Raw genomic sequence first — 9,434 nt, forward strand, 5'->3', positions numbered from 1 at the left:
TGATGAAGCTATCTAGGGGATCTCTTTTGCAAGCACTCTACAGGCATACCTCATTTTACTGTGCTTTGCTTATTTGCAGACATTGCATTTTTTTTTATATAAATTGAAAGTTTGTGGCAACCCTACATCAAGCAAGACTATTGGCATCATTTTTCCAATAGCATTTTCTTGATTTGCGTCTCTGTATCATATTTTGGTAATTTTGGTAATTTTCCAACTTTTTCATTATTATTCAATTGCTTTAAAAATTTTATTTTTACTGGGGTATAGCCAATTAACAATATTGTGATCATTTTAGGTGAACAGCGGAAGGGACTCAGCCATACATATACATGTGTACATCCTCCCCCAAGCTCCTTTCCTATCCAGGCTGCCACATAACATTGAGCAGAGTTCCATGTGCTATACATTAGGTCCTTGCTGGTTATCCATTTTAAATATAGCAAAGTGTACATGTTGATTTGCTATGGTGATCTGTGATCAGTGATCTTTGATTTAATTATTGTAATTGTTTTGGGACATCATGAACTCTGTCCATGTAAAATTGAGTTTAATCAATAAATATGTGTTCTAACTGCTTCACCAAACACTATTCCCCCATCTCTCTCCCTCTCCTTGGGCCTCTCTATTCCCTGAGACACAACAACATTGAAATTAGGTCAATTAATAACCTTACAATACCTCCAAGTGTTCATCTCTCACTTTAAATCATAAACCAGGAATGATTAAATTTAGAGAAGAGTTCAGTTCAGGGAAGAAAGCATGTTGAAAGCTAAGGTAGGTTGAAAGCTGAGCTTCTTGTGCCAAACACTTAGCCAAATTGTAAATGCAAAGAAAAAGAGAAGGAAATTAAAAGTGCTACTCCAGTGAACACACAAATGATAAGAAAGTGAAACAGTCTTATTACTGATATGGAGAAAGTTATAGTGTCTAGATAGGTGATTAAACTAGCCACAATATTCCCTTAAGCTGAAGCCTATCCAGAGCAAAGCCCCAACTCTCCTCAGTCTCTAAAGGCTGAGAGAGGTGAAGAAGCTGCAGAGGAAAGGTGAAGCTAGCAGGGGTTTCATGAGGTTTAATGAAAGCAGCTGTCTCCATAACATAAAAGTGCAAAGTGAAACAGCAGGTGCTCATGTAGAAGCTGCAGTAACTTATCCAGAAGATCTAGCTAAGATAAATGGCAGTTACACTAACACCAGACTTCCCTGGTGGCTCATTGGTTAAGAATCTGCCTGCAGTGCAGGAGACCTGGGTTTGATCCCTGGGTCAGGAAGATTCCCCTGGAGAAGGGTATGGCAACCCGCTTCAGTATTCTTGCCTGGAGATTTCCATGGACAGAGGAGCCTAGTGGGCTACAGTCCATAGAGTCGAAAAGAATCGGACATGACTGAGTCGACTGAACATGCATGCATGCACTCTAACACCATCCTCACAGATTTTCAGTGTAGATGAGACAGGATTCTATTGAGATGCCGTCTAAGACCATCACTGCTAGAGACAAGTCAATGCCTGGCTTCAAAGTTTCAAAGGACAGTCTGAAGCAACCTAGATGTCCACCAGCAGATGAATGGATAAGAAAGCTATGGTACATATACACAATGGAGTATTACTCAGCCATTAAAAAGAATACATTTGAATCAGTTCTAACGAGGTGGATGAAACTGGAGCCTATTATACAGAGTTAAGTAAGCCAGAAAGAAAAACACCAATACAGTATACTAATGCATATATATGGAATTTAGAAAGATGGTAACAATAATCCTGTATACGAGACAGCAAAAGAGACACTGATGTATAGAACAGTCTTTTGGAGTCTGTGCGAGGGGGCGCGGGTGGGATGATTTGGGAGAATGGCATTGAAACATATATAATATCATATATGAAATGAGTTGCCAGTCCAAGTTCAATGCACGATACTGGATGCTTGGGGCTGGTGCACTGGGACGACCCAGAGGGATGGTATGGGGATGGAGGAAGGAGAAGGGCTCAGGATGGGGAACACATGTATACCTGTGGTGGATTCATTTTGATATATGGCAAAACCAATACAATATTATAAAGTTAAAAAATAAAATAAAATATAAAAATAAATAAGATGGAAAAAAAAGAAAACAAAGGACAGTCTGACTCTTGAGTCTAATGGCAATGCAGCTGATGACTCTAAGTTGGCTGATAACTCTAAGCCAATGCTCATTTACCATTCTGAAAATCCTAGGGCCCTTAGAATTATGCTAAATCTACTCTGCCTGAGCTCTGTAAATAGAATAACAAAGTATGGATGACAGTATATTTGTTTACAACACGGTTTACTGAATGTGTTCAAATCACCTTGAGATCCATTACTCAGGAAAAAAAGAATACTTTCAAAATGTTAATGCTCATCAACAATGCACTCAGACATCTGATGACATGTATGATGGAATTAATGTTATTTTTTTGTGCCTGCTAACAGAACCATCCATTCTGTGGCTCATAGATCAAGGAGTCATTCCAACTTTCAAGTCTTATTCTATAAGAAATATATTTCATAAGGCTTTATCTTTATTCATAGATAGTGATTCTTCTGGTAGATTTGGGCAAAGCCAATTGAAAAGCTTCTGGAAAAAATTCACCATTCTAGATGCCATTAAGAACTTCCGTGACTCATGGGAAGAGATCAAACTATCAGCATTAATAGGAGTTTGAAAGAAGTTGATTCCAACCTTCATGGGTGACTTTGAGGGCTCAAGACTTCAGTGGAGGAAGTAACTGCAGATGTGTTAGAAATAGCAAAAGAACTAGAATTTAAAGTGCAGCCTGGAGTTGTGACTAAATTTCAACTATCTCATGATAAAATTTTAATGGATGAGGACTTGCTTCTTATGGTGAACAAAGAAAATGGCTTCTTGAGAAGGAATCTATTCCTAGGGAAGATGCTTTGGGGAGTGTTGAAATGACAACTAAGAATTTAGAATATATGTAAACTCAGTTAATAAAGAAGTGGCAAGGTTTGAAAAGACTGACTTCAGTTTTGAAGAGAAGTTCTACTGTGAGTAAAATGTTGTCAAACAGCATTGTATGGTGCAGAGAAATTGTTTGTGAAAGGAAGAGTCAAATGATGATGCAAACTTCACAGTTATTTTATGAAATTGCTAGAGCCAAACCTTCAGCAACCTCAACCCTATTCAGTCAGCAGCTATCAAGATTGAGGCAAGACCTTCTACCAGCCAAACGTTTAGGATCTGCAAAGGTTCAGATGTCAGTTAACATTTTTTAGCAATAAAGTGTTTTTTAATATAAGTTATGTACATTGTATTTTTTTAAGACATAACGCTGTGGCACAATTAGTATACTATAGCAAATTGGGAACATAAGTTTTATATGCAATAGGAAACCAAAAAAATAGTGTGACTCGTTTTATTGAGATAGTCACTTTATTGGGATTTTCTAGAACAGAACCCACATATCTCCAAGGTATGCTTATAATCCTGGTGGAGCAAAGGCTCCACCCTCATGAACTAATCACCTCTCAAAGAAACTATAGTCCTTTAGGCTATAACGCTTGCTTTGTAGAAACTTCTTTCTAAGCGCGGCAACGGCTGCGACCGGCGCACTAAGCGCAGCGGCGGCTAAGCAGGGTCGAAGAGGAGCTACCCCACGTCCGAGGTCAGGGGTGGCGGCTGGGAGGAGTTACCCCATGTCCGAGGGCAGGGGCAGCGGCTGGGAGGACCAACCCCACATCCTAGGAGCGGTGGCTGCGCGGGCACAGGAGGGCCTAGAGAAGGAATCCCACGTTGAAGGTCAGGAATGGCAGCAGTGAGGAGATACCCCTCGTCCAAGGTAAAGAGCAGTGGCTGCACTTTGCTGGAGCAGCTGTGAAGAGATACCCCACGCCCGAGGTAAGAAAAATCCAAGTAAGATGGTAGGTGTTGCAAGAGGGCATCAGAAGGCAGACACACTGAAACCATACTCACAGAAAACTAGTCAATCTAATCACACTAGGACCACAGCCTTGTCTAACTCAAAGAAACTAAGCCATGCCCGTGGGGGAACCCAAGACAGGTGGGTCATGGTGGAGAGATCTGACAGAATGTGGTCCACTGGAGAAGGGAATGGCAAACCACTTCAGTATTCTTGCCTTGAGAACCTCATGAACACTATGAAAAGGCAAAATGATAGGATACTGAAAGAGAAACTCCCCAGGTCAGTAGATGCCCAGTATGCTATTGGAGATCAGTGTAGAAATAACTCCAGAAAGAATGAAGGGATGGAGCCAAAGCAAAAAGAATACCCAGCTGTGGATGTGACTGGTGATAGAAGCAAGGTCTGATGCTGTAAAGAGCAATATTGCATAGGAACCTGGAATGTCAGGTCCATGAATCAAGGCAAATTGGAAGTAGTCAAACAAGAGATGGCAAGAGTGAATGTCGACATTCCAGGAATCAGCGAACTGAAATGGACTGAAATGGGTGAATTTAACTCAGGTGACCATTATATCTACTACTGAGGGCAGGAATCCCTCAGAAGAAATGGAGTGGCCATCATGGTCAACAAAAGAGTCCAAAATGCAGTACTTGGCTGCAATCTCAAAAATGACAGAATGATCTCTGTTCATTTCCAAGGCAAACCATTCAATATCACAGTAATCCAAGTCTATGCCCCAACCAGTAACGCTGAAGAAGCTGAAGTTGAACGGTTCTATGAAGACCTCCAAGACCTTTTAGAACTAACACCCAAAAAAGATGTCCTTTTCATTATAGGGGACTGGAATGTAAAAGTAGGAAGTCAAGAAACACCTGAAGTAACAGGCAAATTTGGCCTTGGAATATGGAATGAAGCAGGGAAAAGACTATTAATAGAGTTTTGCCAAGAAAATGCACTGGTCATAGCAAACACCCTCTTCCAACAACACAAGAGAAGACTCTATACATGGACATCACCAGATGGTCAACACTGAAATCAGACTGATTATATTCTTTGCAGCCAAAGATGGAGAAGCTCTATACAGTCAGCAAAAACAAGACCAGGAGCTGACTGTGGCTCAGATCATGAACTCCTGATTACCAAATTCAGACTTAAATTGAAGAAAGTAGGGAAAACCGCTAGACCATTCAGGTATGACCCAAATCAAATCCCTTATGATTTTACAGTGGAAGTGAGAAGTAGATTTTAGGGCCAAATCTGATAGGTAGAGTGTCTGATGAACTATGGAATGAGGTTCGTGACATTGTACAGGAGACAGGGATCAAGACCATCCCCATAGAAAAGAAATGCAAAAAAAGCAAAATGGCTGTCTGGGGAGGCCTTACAAATAGCTGCGAAAAGAAGAGAAGCGAAAAGCAAAGGAGAAAAGGAAAGATATAAGCATCTGAATGCAGAGTTCCAAAGAATAGCAAGAAGAGATAAGAAAGGCTTCCTCAGCAATCAATGCAAAGAAATAGAGGAAAACAACAGAATGGGAAAGACTAGAGATTTCTTCAAGAAAATCAGAGATACCAAGGGAACATTTCATGCAAAGATGGGCTCGATAAAGGACAGAAATGGTATGGACCTAACAGAAGCAGAAGATATTAAGAAGAGGCAGCAAGAATACACAGAAGAACTGTACAAAAAAGATCTTCATGACCAAGATAATCACGATGGTGTGATCACTGACCTAGAGCCAGACATCCTGGAATGTGAAGTCAAGTGGGCTTAGAAAACATCACTACGAATAAAGCTAGTGGAGGTGATGGAATTCCAGTTGAGCTCTTTCAAATCCTGAAAGATGATGCTGTGAAAGTGCTGCACTCAATATGCCAGCAAATTTGGAAAACTCAGCAGTGGCCACAGGACTGGAAAAGGTCAGTTTTCATTCCATTCCCAAAGAAAGGCAATGCCAAAGAATGCTCAAACTACTGCACAATTGCACTCATCTCGCATGCTAGAAAAGTAATACTCAAAATTCTCCAAGCCAGGCTTCAGCAATACGTGAACTGTGAACTTCCCGATGTTCAAGCTGGTTTTAGAAAAGTCAGAGGAACCAGAGATCAAATTGCCAACATTCACTGGATCATGGAAAAAGCAAGAGAGTTCCAGAAAAACATCTGTTTCTGCTTTATTGACTATGCCAAAGCCTTTGTGTGGATCACAATAAACTGTGGAAAATTCTGAGATGGGAATACCAGAACACCTGACCTGTCTCTTGAGAAACCTGTATGCAGGTCAGGAAGCAACAGTTAGAACTGGACATGAATCAACAGACTGGTTCCAAATAGGAAAAGGAGTACGTCAAGGCTGTATATTGCCACCCTGCTTATTTAACTTTTATGCAGAGTACATCATGAGAAATGCTGGGCTGGAAGAAGCACAAGCTGAAATCAAGATTGCCGGGAAAAATATCAATAACCTCAGATATGCAGATGACACCACCCTTATGGCAGAAAGTGAAGAGGAACTCAAAAGCCTCTTGATGAAAGTGAAAGCGGAGAGTGAAAAAGTTGGCTTAAAGCTCAACATTCAGAAAACGAAGATCATGGCATCCGGTCCCACCACTTCATGGGAAGTAGATGGGGAAACAGTGTCAGACTTTATTTTTCTGGGCTCCAAAATCACTGCAGATGGTGACTGCAGCCATGAGATTAAAAGACACTTACTACTTGGAAGGAAAGTTATGACCAATCTAGATAGCATATTGAAAAGCAGAGACATTACTTTGCCAACAACAGTCCATCTAGTCAAGGCTATGGTTTTTCCAGTGGTCATGTATGGATGTGAGAGTTGGACTGTGAAGAAGGCTGAGTGCCAAATAATTGATGCTTTTGAACTGTGGTGTTGGAGAAGACTCTTGAGAGTCCCTTGGACTGCAAGGAGATCCAACCAGTCCATTCTGAAAGAGATCAGCCCTGGGATTTCTTTGGAGGGAATGATGCTGAAGCTGCAGCTCCAGTACTTTGGCCACCTCATGTGAAGAGTTGACTCCTTGGAAAAGACTCTGATGCTGGGAGGGATTGGGGGCAGGAGGAGAAGGGGACTGACTCAATGGACGTGAGTCTGAGTGAATTCCGGGAGTTGGTGATGGACAGGGAGGCCTGGCGTGCTGCAATTCATGGGATCGCAAAGGATCAGACACGACTGAGTGACTGAACTGAACTGATCTGAACAGAAAGATGCCCATGTAGAAATCATAACTGTATCTTTCTATTCAGCCAGTTTTACTTCCCATTTACCACTGAGTGTATCTCTTTAACATAAAATCTTTCTCCTTTCATTCTTTTCCCTTTTTTCACTTACTTCCTTTCATCCTTATTTTCTCCTTAACTTTTGTCATAGTTCTATATCACAAATATGATTCACTTTGAGTATATAAAAATATAAAACAAAAGAGAACAATAAGCTATCATTTCACTATCCAGAGATTATGGCTTTTAAGATTTTGATATATTTCATTTTAATCTTGTGTGTTGTGTATGCCATGACTTTATATCTTGGTTATTGCACCTTCTCTTGTGTTGTCAGCACTTCCTTATATCAATCAGTACTTCTATGTCACAGTTGTCTGGCCATTAGTTCTACTTGCATCTCTGAAGTATTCCAACATGTAATGGTTCCTAGTCTTTTAAAATTTTCAAATAATTTCTTAGTAAATTTCTTCCCTCTTCCTATCTTCACTATAATAGACTGGTCCTCCTTTCTCTTCCCCAGATTCCATAGAAATCTCCTAAATGGCCTAACCCAAGCCTTTTCCCTCACCATTCACTTGCTTCTACCAAGAGAACTTTCAAAAACATGAATCTGGCCATATCTTTTCTCAGGCTTAATCATCAGTGTCTACCACTTGCCATGGTCTTCAGGATAGTTCACATTCTTGACCTGATGGAAGTTTTTCTCTGCTTGACTCTGTCAGACCTCCCCAGTCTCCTCTCTCGATTTCTCTCTCCTCCCATCTTTAGCTTCAGTCTTTTAAATTCTTGTACCTAGTACCTTTTGCCCATACTGTTTTCTCTGTTTGGAGTGTCTTTCCCCCTTTTACATGACAAAATCAATGCAACCTTTGAAATTCAAGCCAGGTCACACCACTGTTTGGGCACTTCCTAAGAGCTCATTCTTTCAATCTCCACCTCACCCATAAGAGTTAAGATCTCAAGGTTTGTCCTCTCCTACCTCTGAGCCTTCCTATAGCCCAAACCGTACCTCTTCCTAAGTGACTTCCTGGTTTCTTTCCTCTTAACCGTGGGAGCTGAATTTGAACCCCACCCACCTCACACAGAGTGAAGGTTCAAGAAAAGTCTGATGAAAATAGAAATCTTTCATAGCCATTCTAGCTCAGCAGCTGAGTCCCTGTGTCTGAAGCTAACTTCCTTCTGTTGACTCCATTCCAACAACAGCATGCCTGGCACATGAATCATGGATCTGGGACAATATCATTTGTTGACATGGCTACAAAGAACAGTTATGGAATTTCCCAACGATTTCAGAATCTCCCTTTAAAATCCCTTTCCCTCCACATTTCTATCATAGGCACCTCCAGAAAAAGAGTAATAGGGCATTGTTACATTGAGGGTAAATCAGCCACTGAAAAAATCTCCTACATTAACTTTGCTATTAGGAATTACAAAAGAGGAAACCAAGTGAGAGTTAGTTTGTGAATTTGATAAGTTAAAATTTAATATGCAAATTTTAATATAATGGATGTGAGTGGTTTGGGTGGACATTCAGAAAGACAGAAAGAAACCTTTGTGACTAGTTCAAAAAAAGATCTCTTTAATCCTACCCTTATGTAAGTTTATGAAATATTTATGAAAATATTTCAGTGACTTGGATCTGATTCACCGTTTTGACCATACAACAGAATCCTCATATATTTATCACTGTTACTAGTTAGTAAGGTCATATTTACTAACCTAAATATAAGGATGAACATTTTACATGTTGTAAGCAATGATAACATTCAGATAGATAAGAAATTCATCACAGCCATAGGCAGATGTATTACAAAGCTAATTAGTTGAAGTTCTAGGACCCTCACTAGTTTAGTCTTTTTTCAATGTTTAGGTGATGGGGGCTAACAAGAGTCATATATTTTTATAAAATTTGCTGAAGTCATGTATTTTAACCAAATTGGTTATAACTGCTAATTTTTTCACTCCCACTTTCCTTCTTTACACTTCTGCTTATACTGGATGCTATTGATATAGCTGTGCCTTTGAGATGTGGCTGAGAAGTTGAGCCAAGATGGTTAAGTTTAGATTTAGTGATATATATTTTACTGGTTCACGATTACATTGTGAATGGTTCTGTTTTTCCTATCCTGGCATAAGACAAGCTTCTAGAAATATCCCTGTACTTACTGTGCCTACACATCTGCTTTCCTGATGCAGAGATCAAAGTGGGGCTTAAGGTGTCCCCCACTTCTTGATTACAGGAAATTACAGGAGATAAGCTTCATTCAGCGTCTATGACCTTTCCCGAGTTCC

Source organism: Bos indicus x Bos taurus, chromosome 6, assembly GCF_003369695.1.
Source record: "Bos indicus x Bos taurus breed Angus x Brahman F1 hybrid chromosome 6, Bos_hybrid_MaternalHap_v2.0, whole genome shotgun sequence".
Taxonomy (NCBI): domain Eukaryota; kingdom Metazoa; phylum Chordata; class Mammalia; order Artiodactyla; family Bovidae; genus Bos; species Bos indicus x Bos taurus.